General features: G+C 36.8%; 1 protein-coding gene across 2 annotated transcripts in view; it reads right to left on the bottom strand.

The window, feature by feature from the left end:
- LOC135219161 (uncharacterized) overlaps window positions 1-13,029 on the bottom strand; it is an 80,032-nt gene that overhangs the window by 64,403 nt on the left and 2,600 nt on the right. The window contains exon 1 of one of the 2 annotated variants that reach the window (XM_064255686.1): window positions 81-197. The exons of the other annotated variant lie outside the window; for it this stretch is intronic. The gene's annotated coding sequence lies outside the window, so the exon portion shown is untranslated. Of the gene's footprint in view, window positions 1-80; window positions 198-13,029 lie in introns of those variants that run through there. 2 annotated transcript variants of the gene reach the window in all.

Raw genomic sequence — 13,029 nt, forward strand, 5'->3', positions numbered from 1 at the left:
ATAGAAAAAAAGTTATTGCGAAAAAACCGTGTTACAGAGGCCCTGAATCTCATAGTAGTACTATCAACACGCATACACACCTTTGTGAATAGGCCCTTACAGTCCAGTGGTTCAAGTCATCACCTCACAAGCGAAATAGCCAACTCTGGGAATGTGAAGCCGAATGCTGTCTGGAATGGAATGGAATATGGAATTCAGGCAAACGGCCAACCGCTGGGACTTACGAGGCCATTCAGCGCTGAAACGGAAATTGAGACTGATAAGTAGGTTTGAAAGGTGTAAGAGGAGGAAATCTCAGCAACTGAAGAAGAATATAAACGGAGGAACAATATTAAGAATGAAAAGGGCTGCAGCTCTAAGCACCGAAAGGACGCTGGAAAAAAAAAACCTTACGTAAGGCGTACAGTGCACCGTATTAGGTGCACTGACGACACTGACGCCCTGCGCGGAATAATATCTGAAGTCAACCGCCCGTCCCAGTAGGAAAAGGCTTATCCCTCATATAAATAACAGTTCGAAAAGCGAACCAGAATTGTTTATATACAGGCGATTCTCAAAGGCAAGTTATTATATATATATATATATATATATATATATATATATATATATATATATATATATATGCAGAAGCATATATATATGCTTCTGCATATATATATGCTAAGTAAATGGGGATACAATCCACAATGAAGTAAAATCCTCTTGTAGTTTAAAAATATATATATATCTTGTACAGGATAATCCTGTACAAGATATATATATTTTAAACTACAAGAGGATTTTACTTCATTGTAGATTGTATCCCCATAATATATATATATATATATATATATATATATATATATATATATATATATATATATATATATGTATATAAAGGTGATGCCACGGAGGAAAATGGAAAGACGAGAATGCCAAGATTTTTCGGTCTACACGACCCTTTACTTGTGTCTAAGTAAAAGGTCGCGTAGACCAAAAGATTTTGGCATTCTCGTCTTTCCATTTTCATCCGTGGCATCACCTTTATTTACACATAGCATCACGTTTTATATACTTCGTGATCAAGTTATTCATATATATATATATATATATATATATATATATATATATATATATATTTCGTGTTGCTTGCATTGGTCAAAGAAGCTTCTCATTCACGTTGAAACGAATTTGGGATTTTTAAAAGTAATCCATTCAGTAGCTTTTGCTGGAAAGAAGTTGAAATTATTTTTTGAAAAAGTGTTGTATTAAATGTTATACATCCATCATAAACCCGTGTTTCCCGTTACAACAGCTCATATTTGTCATTTTATGCCCAAAGATAATTCGGATTCAAATAAGCGTAACAACGAGCAACGAAAATACTGAGTGTAAAGTTATAATAAGTGAACTCAATAGTTGATGAAACATCATGACAGCATAATCGATTAAAAAAGCAGCCTCGATATATATAGATACATATATATATTATATATAATATACTATATATATATCTATATATATATATATATACTATATATGATATATAGATATATATATATATATATATCGTATATATATGATAGATATAGTAATATATAGAAATATAGATATAGATATATATATCGATATATATATAGAAAAATATATATAATATATATATAAATACTATATATATATATATATATATATATATATATATATAATATATATATATCTATATATATATATATATATATCTATAGTATAATATAATACATTTTGTAGTTACATGACCATGGACGGACAAGAACATCAATATTAAACCAAACTTCAAAATCCAGTCCCAGGAATAAAAAAAAAACATGAAAGTAATTGAATAAAGTATTATTAGATTAATCATCCACTTCAACTTATTTCATTTTGCGTTAGTTTGATAAAAATAAATTCCTGATAGTAAAAATCGTAATTCTCATTTTTGTAAGTAACACACACACACACACACAAAAGCAGTCATGAATATCTAGCCTCGTCAATCTTTTTTTTTTCTTTTTTTTACCGCAGAGAAAATAAATACCTCCATTAAGAAGTGACATGAGTGCTTGTTTGCCTGTTATGTTGGTCGTAAGATACTAACCACTTCCTCGATGCTTGGTGTTAGAAACTGCTCGAGAACTGAGGAAGTGTTCTCTCTCTCTCTCTCTCTCCACTAAGTTGCAAGGTTACTTAAAATTTTATGAATGTCTTCAAACATTTATATTTTCATATACATGAGATAGCTCAATCTAAAAAGATATCCTGATATTGGAACTGAAACACGAAATAATTAAGCAAACACTGGGCTTTAAGTTTTATTTCACATCGGTTCTTTTTACAACGCAACTGGAAAAAAATATTATCCTGTTGGTCTGGCAAGGTACTGTTATTGATACATTATTCAGAAAATGAACCAGTTTATATGGAACAAGCACATAGGAGCCACTGACTTGAAATCCAGACTTCCAACGATAAGGACACCTATAAATACCTAATTGATCGAGTCAGCCCTATAGGAGAGCTGTTAATCAGCTCAGTGGTCTGGTTAAACTAAGATATACTTAAATTATTAGTAATGTTTTGACACTTGCATATGAAATTCTGCTTTCATCTTATGTTCCTGAACCAAACGTATATGTGCTTGCGTGTATGTGTGTATGTGGTGGGGGTGGCTGGTGGGGGCGGTGGTTCAGTTTCGTGCAAAGTACATAGTTAAAGTGAGAAAATTGGAACTTTTGTTAAATAGAAGTATACTGTTAAGAAATCAAAATCAAAACATGTAATCTGTACAATTCACCATGTTAACATAATGTAAAATCATTATTGTAATGTTAATATTACGGCCATAGTAAGAAAAATTGTACCCTTACCCAAATAAAATTGTGGATAATCCACACTTTACATTACTCTTACTAATATCCAACTCTCTAAACTATTCCCTACCATGGTTAGCTAACTAACTAATTGCCCTCACTCTTCTTTCATCCATCTTACCTATCAGCTTAAAAAAAAAAAAAAAAAAAAAAAAAAAAAAAAGAAAAAAAAAAAAAAAAAAAAAAAAAAAAAAAGTCCCTACGTAAGGACGACATTCGGACGAATATTCGCCCTTCCATTGTAAAAATCTGTATATCCATATGTCCTCTTTTCTTCCAGGAACTAAACTGTAGAGCATTCTACGCCCTTTCTCTTGATGTATATGTCGGGAATCCATTCCCTCTTTGTAATATTATTCATGTATTTTCGTCTGTGAAGAAAGACATTCAGAGGACAGCTGTGAACCTATACCCTATTTTTCATTGGCTCCCAGCAGTCATAATCAGCCAATCAGAGGCCGGTTCTGAACAAACCCTGGTTTTCATCGGCTCCTGGCAGTCATAATCAGCCAATCGGAGCCAGCTGTGTCCCTTTTGTTTATGTTTGTTCGTACGTGCATGACGATTTGCCGAATAAAAATAGTTCGCTCACTCTCCTCGTATTGCTCAAACCTCACACCTATAGACCGATGCTATGTATTACGTACTGATAGTTAGTTAGCAACTTCACTCCAAGAAACTTGCTGTAAACCGGAAGATTAACAAATCACAGGAGAACATCATGTCATGGAAATTGTTATTAGCCCATCTACGTAGATCTATCGCTGCGATCTACTTTCGTCATCTTGTTTACCTATAACGGTACCTCACACGGCAATAGTACTTTTGTGTTTAGCCTACTCAAGAGTTTCTCAAGTATGTAGGTTAAACAGGTGGCTGTTTACGTCAGGAAGTGAGGCCAATCTGTTTGCGACTGAAAGCATTGGATTGTTACCAGTAACATATTGTACTGTACATATACGAATCCACACATTAGAATGTCATGTGCAAAAACGGATGTTATCTGGGTTAACATTTACATTTATGAATCTCAATAGACTTTGGAGGATGATACGACTAATCTTACTAACTTTAAACTGTGTGTTTTATTATTATTATTATTATAAAACACTTGGTTTTAGTATGATAATCCATCTTTCATTTTTTTTGGCCCCTTAGAGGACTATGACTGGTAACGAAAAATCAAACGAATTTTTCACCATCCTCATTCGGTCTGTACAAGAATTTATATTTGGAAAGTCAGTGGACTCCAACAAGCATTTTCCTTTTGACGGTTAACTACTACTAATTGGTTTGCTCGCGTTGGCTGTACCATCACCACACCCGCGGTCAAGATGTTCTATGCCGGAAACTGTGACAAATACGATACCGGGGTCTTTCCTTCTTAACGATTGTCTGAACGATTGTCGTTATCGGGCCACACACACGCACACTGTTCATAGAGTATGAACGATCTCCGCACAGATTTCAGTCTAGACAATGATTTTGTCTCGGGAAGACATGGCATTTATCTCTAGAAGAGACGCGCGCGATAGCGTTATATCGGCAGACAAACCCATACATTGAATGTATGACAGACTTGAATCGCAAGCCAACAACCTGGTCGTGACAGATTCCCGCTGAGATTGTTCAGACACGATGCTCCGCCCACTATTACATTCAGACAAGCCCATACACAGTTTTTGCGAACGATACAGACAGTCCTTCAGACAATCGTTCAGCGTATGGGGGCCTTTAGACCTGGCAGTCACTAGCCATGACTTAGCATTTTAACCTCACTGAATCAAAGTTGTGTTCCACAATTCTCTCACGCCGCTTCGTCGCTACGTCAAGGAAGCAGGAATTCCGCTTTCGCAAATATGTCAGTCGCTGACACACGAACCTTATTTATTTATGCAGTCGAGCATTCGTTAGCATTTGGGTCAACCAGCAGCGAAAGTCGATGCTAAAGGGACCAAGCACGAAAAGATTAGCACAAGTTGCGTTCGCTGCTTTTGTGATGCGTTCCCTTGTCTGGAATGACGATGCAAAACCCGGTGAAAATCACCGAGTATAATAGTTCTAACAGATACCTTCGATTCGATATATTTAATTACAGCGGTTGTTCTTCTGAGAAGTGTAATGCAACAACAGCTGGTAATCATAAAACAGGCAGAGGAACTTGAAGACAGGACAGTGAACATCACTCAACGTGATGGGTTTAGAATTAGATAGTGAAATGGAATATAGACTTTAAGCCAAAGGATAAACTCTGGGTCCCTTGAGGTCATTCATCGCTGAGACGGAAATTGACAGTAAGAAGGTTTGAAAGGTGCATTATGGAGCTGAGAAAAGTAAGATGGAAGAAAGAAAATATTAAAGGAGGTACAGTAAAAGGAATGAAAGCGGTTGCAACTAGGGACCGAAGGGACGCTGCAAAGAACCTCAAGTAATGCCTACAGTGCACCAAGTGAGGTTGACGGCGCTACTCCCCTACGTAAAACGCTGATAGTGGTTATTTTCATACCACATGCTGATAAACCAATATTCGAGGACACATTACAAAGATGACAGAAGAACTCATCTTAATTAAGAAAATGAATGCTTCTCACTGAAGGTAAAATTCATTTTTCGTCGGTTTTTATCATTCAGCCACAAACTTTCTATTACTGAAAACTAAGGCTGCTGATAATGAACCTTTCCAGATGGTTAAATTTTTTCTTTACGCTAATGTAAAACCAAAATATGTACGATACACAAAAGAAGTAACAAATAAAATGGATGAATCACTTTTATTATTTACTGTTATAAAAATCCTTCATATTTCTCACTAGACTGAAGGGCAGTCTGTATATGAAAGAGCATATGCTTGAATTGAATATAACTTTTCAGCTAGATGACTAACTGTCTACGTCATAGATAGTTTTTTCACTTTACCAAGTATAATAACAATAATAATAATGGGGAAACAAATTCACAGTTATGTAAATGTACACATATTTCAGTTTAAAAACAGCAAAGATAGCTTTCAAGGAACAGATTCCCGAAAGCTATCTTTGCGGTTTTTAAACTGAAATATATGTACATTTACATAACGGTGGATTTGTTTCTCCATTTGAAGACTCGTGCTACTATGAGGATTTTTTAAATAATAATAATAATAATAATAATAATAATTAATAATAATAATAATAATAATAATAATAATCTGTACAATACTTGTGCATGATTTGTGCTTTAACGTTTATGTAAATGCAAGCAACTTCCGGTGCTTGCGCGCTTCCTCAAGGCAAAAACCGTGGCGTCGTCATTAACCTTTCCAACAATTTCATGTTTAACCAAATAACTGAAAACTAACAAAAAAACAGGTTAACAAAACATTTCTTCCGCATTCGCTCAAACCAATGGGCACAAAACATGCTTATTTGGAAAACCTACAGCAAACTTAACAGTAATGCGAACAATGATATTATTATTATTATTATTATTATTATTATTATTATTGACTCCGTGGGGGTGCCAATTATAAACAGGGTTGGTTTGGTAGGAGACAATAAAAATTAGGTCCGTTCAGAGCTGGCCTCTGATTGGCTGATTATGACTGCTGGGAGCCAATAAAAAATAGGGTCGATTCACAGCTTGGCCTCTTATTGGCTGATTATGGCTGTTGGGAGCCAATAAAAAATAGGGTCGATTCACAGCTTGGCCTCTTATTGGCTGATTATGACTGTTGGGAGCCAATAAAAAATAGGGTCGATTCACAGCTTCGCCTCTTATTGGCTGATTATGGCTGTTGGGAGCCAATGAAAAATAGGGTAGGTTCACGGCTGGCCTCTGATTGGATGATTATGACTTTTGGGAGCCAATGAAAAATAGGGTAGGTTCACGGCTGGCCTCTGATTGGCTGATTATGACTGCTGGGAGCCAATAAAAAATAGGGTCGATTCACAGCTGGCCTCTTATTGGCTGATTATGGCTGTTGGGAGCCAATGAAAAATAGGGTCGATTCACAGTTGGCCTCTGATTGGCTGATTATGACTGTTGGGAGTCAATGAAAAATAGGGTCAGTTCACAGTTGGCCTCTGATTGGCTGATTATGACTGTTGGGAGCCAATGAAAAATAGGGTCAGTTCACATCTGGCCTCTGATTGGCTGATTATGACTGCCGGGAGTCAATGAAAAATAGGGTCAGTTCACAGCTGGCCTCTGATTGGCTGATTATGACAGTTGGGAGCCAATGAAAAATAGGGTCAGTTCACGTCTGGCCTCTGATTGGCTGATTATGACTGCCAGGAGTCAATGAAAAATAGGGTTGGTTCACAGCTGGCCTATGATTGGCTGATTATGACTGTTGGGAGCCAGTGGAAAATAGGGTCGGTTCAGAGCTGGCCTCTGATCGGTTGATTATGACTGCTGGGTGCTAATGAAAAATAGGGTCAGTTCACAGCTGGCCTCTGATTGGTTGATTATGACTGTTGGGAGCCAATGAAAAATAGGGACTGGTCAGAGCTGGCCTTTGATTGGCTGATTATGACTGTTGGAAGCCAATGAAAAATTGGGTTTGGTAAGAGCTGGCTGAATAATACTGCTGGGAGCGAATGAAAAATAGGGTCGGGTTTAGTGTTTAGAATGCTAGCCTCTGATTGGCTGATTTGCCTGAGGGGCCAGGGAAGCTCTGTTCAGGTGGCACTGGCACTGGGGCTGCTGTCTCCTGACAGGAGAAAGACGCACTGGAGGAAGGACCACAAAAAGAGAAGCTATCACCACCAGGAGACAGCAGCAGCAGCGCCAATGCCGCGTGATTTAGAGCTTTGGTGGCCTCTCAGGCAAATCAGCCAATCAGAGGCCAGCTCTTAACCAACCCTATTATTAGTATTATTAATATTATTCAGTGGATGAACCTTATTCATATGGAACAAGCCCTACACAGGGGCCACTGAGTTGAAAATCAAGCTTCCTAAGAATATGGTGTAGTACATCAGAAATAAGCAACAGAAGATAATGGGTAAAATACACAGAAGAGATCGCTTATTAATAAGGAAAATTAAATTAAAGAATAAGTAAATATTTAGAAATTTAAGTAAATTATGAAAATAAAAGAACTATATTAAGGCAGTCATGAATCTTCACTTGAACTTTTGAAGTTCCAATGGCACGACTTCCTCTGGGAGACTGTTCCACAGTTCAACGGTTTGAAATATAAAGGACCTCAGAAACTGAGTTCGACAGTGAGCCACAGTGACTGCATATTGGTCCTTCTGCTGTTCAGGATATCTGGTTGCTCTCGGATCAGCATCGAATGTGAAAGATCTCTGTTAAATCATGATGTTGAAGTATGACGAGTGACTATCAATGCTCCCACATGTGGGCCAAGCCTTATCTTATACTGTAATGAAAATGATTTTCAGTGAGTGTTTCTCCTATCACCGGCAATGAGGCCTCACATACGACCTTAAGCTATACAAAGAACACTCAACTTTGAGGAATCGTATCTATCTTTACGCAATAAAGCAGACACTTTGAACAGGATAGAGGGTATTTGGTAAAGGCTATCCTTACAAATCTGATGAAAGGTGTCCCAGACTGTTATATACATAAGTGCATATTTGATAAAAGGATGCCTAACTTTTCAGTTGAACAGCGTGATTTTGATAATGAATTTATCTAATCGATGAACTCCAGGTGAATTTGGTCAAACAAGTGGTTCATCTCACCATTAACTATACTCGGTTTTTGCGTATGGTAACATTGCGTCCCGGCCTTTATATAGTTACATTCGGCTTACGTTCAACAATTATAATAATAACCTATTTCGAATATTAACGGTGTAATTCCCATACAGTAAATTATTAAAACACTTTTCAGTTGCAAATGTACACCCAAATATCCTTTTATTTACCTAAAACTTACACATAGCGTAACTATCTGAAGCCCGGGATGCAGTGTTACCATACGCAAACACCACAGGCGAGTGGACAGATGGAAAAAACAGAGTATAGATATATTTGATAAAATATTTTCTTCTTTGTCTAGACACATGAATTCACATACTTTTCATTAAAGATGACTTTCGTCCAGCCACGAGAATGAAAATAAAATTAGTATTTTCTTAATACAGCGGTACAGTTTAGTTATGAAACGGAACATCCACTTCTCGCGCGGTCTGAGAAAACGAGCAACTTACAGTACTTTCAGACACTGCGCCCAATCCTGTTATCGACTTCTACCTCTTTCTCACGGTAATTAAGAACTGTATTACACGTAATCAGTCAGCCGCACTGAATTCGTTCCCCGACGCTACAGGTAATTTGCTGACGTACTGGACGGGCGAAGTGGCGTCACAGAAATGAACAAGACCATTTTCTCATGTTTAATTGATTAATGATGCAGCGCTATCTGAAAATTTTGTGGTCAGTACACTGTTCACCAGTTCCTGACAGCTGAGCATTTATATATGAAATAGCCGAGAATACTAGAGGTTATAGAAGACTTTAAAATATATATAAGTAAATTTTCTCCTCTCAGTAGGATCGGCAAACCTATTCTCGATTATATAAAAAAATATTTTTTCGTCGCTCCTTATAAATCTGAGGTTTAATATATATATATGCATATATAAGTATAAATATGCATATATATGTATATATATGCATATATATACATATAATATAGATACATGCATATATACATATACCTATGAACAAGGTTTATCACTTTCAAATACAAGGCAGCTCACTGACAGTATTATACTTCTGGCTCTCGGTCAACTCTGTTTGAAACGTCCCCAGCATTGAATCTATCTACAGGTCGAGACCAAACCTATCAGTTATATAATCAAACCCTTTATTACACACACACATATAAATATATATATATATATATATATATATATATATATATATATATATATATATATATATATTTATATATATACATATATTATAGTTTAGGTTTAAAAAGAGAGGAAAGTTATAAAATGCACCATTTAATTTGTTGTCTTATGAGCCATGGCAACAGGCCCATCTGGGCATGTTGGCAGTCTTCGCTGCTCTTTTAGCCAGCTGCCAGTAAAACTGGGACGATCAGTGTTTAATTCTGCTTAGTAATCCCTAGATTGACCTGAGGTCGAGACTCCGAGCGGCATTGAATCTGTCTTCTGTATCTTATCCGAAGGGAAATTAGAACGTGTCTGCTTTCGTTGTTTATTTTTCGATGCAGTTTGAAGTTTGCTCTTGGGCTGATCTGCATTTCACAATGTAATGGAATATAAAAATTTAAGCCAAAGGCTAAGCAATGGGACCTATGAGGTCACTCAGCGTTGAAACATAAAGTGAGGGTAAAAAAGTTTCATGTAACAGGAGCAAACCTCTCTGTGAAAAATTTGGCTAGATGGTGGAAAGTCAGGTAAAAAAAAAAAGAATACGAACGGAGGTACAGCAAAAGGAATGAAAAGGGTTGCAGCTGGGGGCCGAAGAGACACTGCAAATAATCTTAAGTAGTGCTTACAGCGCACCACGTGAGGTGCACTGACGGCACTATCTCCCCACACAGGGACACTCGATTCAGAGGATTCAAATATGACGTATGGGATTCTGTTACCACTGCTGTTTATGAAGGATAATATTTCCATAATTAGCATTATTAGAACTATCCCATAATTAGCATTATTAGAACTATCCCATAATTAGCATTATTAGAACTATCCCATAATTAGCATTATTAGCACTATCATCAGTATTCAGAGAATTACGAAGTTGCTAAATGGAAACTCGACTACTTACGAGTATGAAGAAGCGACATACTTTCCGAGCGAAAGCAGACTTGAACGGACAGATGGCATTATTTTAACAATAATAAATTATTTTAACAGGTACAGTATGGCCAGAAGAAACTTTAGCATTTCCAGCTATAAACATATCTATAATAACTAAAAATGCTGAAGATTCTGCCGGCCATATCGTTCCTACTACAGATTCGACTTTCTTGAAGAGACAATACCATGCAATGATTTTTTTACAGACGATAAATCAGCCACCAAAAGTAGTTCCATTACTAAATATGTGCATTACTTTAAACTTGGCATATGCATCACCTACTATTTGGGCGAACGCATCGTCCCACCCAGAAAATATTGCTTTATTTATTCATCTTATTCTTTGTTTCTGCTTCGTCATGCAACGCTCCATAAAACTGAAAGACTAAAAATAGTTTGATAAAGTGGTCATTTGTTTTGTTACTTTACCGTTACGTAACGCCCTGAAAAAACTTCATAACAATTTTAAGTTACGAAACTTTTCGCACATAAATAAAAAATAAGGTGTTCTTTTGCTATCTCCTTCATTAATATATCGTTGAATACTAAAAAAAATATTAATGAAATAAAAAATTCGTGTAAAGCTATCTTTCTCTTTTGTTGCTGAAATATGACCTAAAAACGTATGAACAAATTGCATTTGTTTTACCGAGTACTTAAACAGTACTGCACAAAAAGTGAGTGAAGGCCATATTGTTATCTTTGTTAACGTAGCTTTAGGAAAAAAACATTTCCCAGAACATCCATAACAATGATATTTTTCTTTACATTAAACATTCCAAGAAATAAGTAACAAGTAATTCTTGCATTTGTCGTTAACGCATCCGTTAACACTAGGAAGAAAATAAATAACCGAAAAAACGAAAGGGATTCCATGAATTTACCTGTCCCTTGATCAGTGTATCGATATATAACGCTACACAAAAGCTCTATTACTGTGCCTTCACTAAACATAGGTAAATTATAGAAAAAAGGTGGGGAGAGGGAAACCACTGGTATTGAGTTGAATATAGAATTTAGTCCGAGGCCATGCACTGGGACCTATGAGGTCATTCAGCGCTGAACTGGAAATTGACAGTAAAAGGTTTGAAAGGTGTAACAGGAGGACAACCTCGCATTCGCACTATGAATCAAGTGTTAGGAGAGGGTGGAAAGTAAGATGAAGAAAGAGAATATGGAAGGAGGTACAGTAAAAGGGACGAAAGTGGTTGCAGCTAGGGGCCGAAGGCAGGGTGCAAAGAGCCTTAAGTAAGGCCTACAGTGCACCGCATGAGGTCCACTGACGGCACTGCCCCCTACGGGTAACTACTGGTATTACTCTCTCTTGAAAATTATTTGCACACAATCCTTATCTTCTATCTCTAATTTCTTGCATCATTCTCTCTGTAAATCCACTATTTTAATATTCATGGGGGCATACACCCTCCTTCATACAAACATAGCTATTATAACTCATACTTCTTTCGCTTCTGTCACCAAATATTTTGATTGCTAGCTGTCTGACTCTAACAATCACATCACTCCCATTCATCTGCCCTTGTATTTCAAATATTGCCATAAAATAGACCAGACTATAATAGGACAAAGGCCATTCAGCGATGAAAGGGAAACTGTCGGTGAGAAAGGAGGTTTGAATGCGTAACAGGAGGAAAACCTTGCAGTTGCGTTATGAATCAATTGATAAAAGGTTGAAAGTAAGGTGGAAGAGAGAGAATATGAACGGAGGTACAGTAAAAGGAACGAAGGGGGTTTGCAGCTAGGAGCCGAAGGCACGCTGCAAAGAACCTTAAGTAATGCCTACAGTGCACCGCGTGAGGTGCACTGACGGCACTACCTCACTACGTGGTACCTTTTTTACGTTCTCAGCCTTCCTTCTACTCTTGGGTCACTCAGATCAGCCACTCTGCTGTCCTTAAAATTCAGCTTATATCTTGCAAAATCTGCATTGACCTAAGACCGACTGAACTTCAGACAGGATCTCTCTATCTGCCTCCGTCACTCTACGACATATATTTCGTTCATGAACACTTCTGTCTGCATTTACTTCACGAAGAACAACTTCCTATCCATCCTAGAGTTCTTGGTCACTTGTTCTCTTCTCTTGCCTCCATTTCCTCTTGCGTAACTTTGCCATTATACGTTAACTTCTCTCCTATCATGAAGTGCATCTCAGATAATGTTTTCTTCCTTCACTAACCTCTAACTTCTTCATTCTCTCTCTCTCTCTCTCTCTCTATATATATATATATATATATATATCTGTGTGTGTGTATTTATATATCTGTATGTGTTAAATAGATATTTATTACTATATACATTATAGCATATAGTTAATGTATATGTATATGTGTATTTATATATATACATAAT

The sequence above is a fragment of the Macrobrachium nipponense genome, chromosome 1 (genome assembly GCF_015104395.2).
Source record: "Macrobrachium nipponense isolate FS-2020 chromosome 1, ASM1510439v2, whole genome shotgun sequence".
NCBI classification, from domain to species: Eukaryota; Metazoa; Arthropoda; class Malacostraca; order Decapoda; family Palaemonidae; genus Macrobrachium; species Macrobrachium nipponense.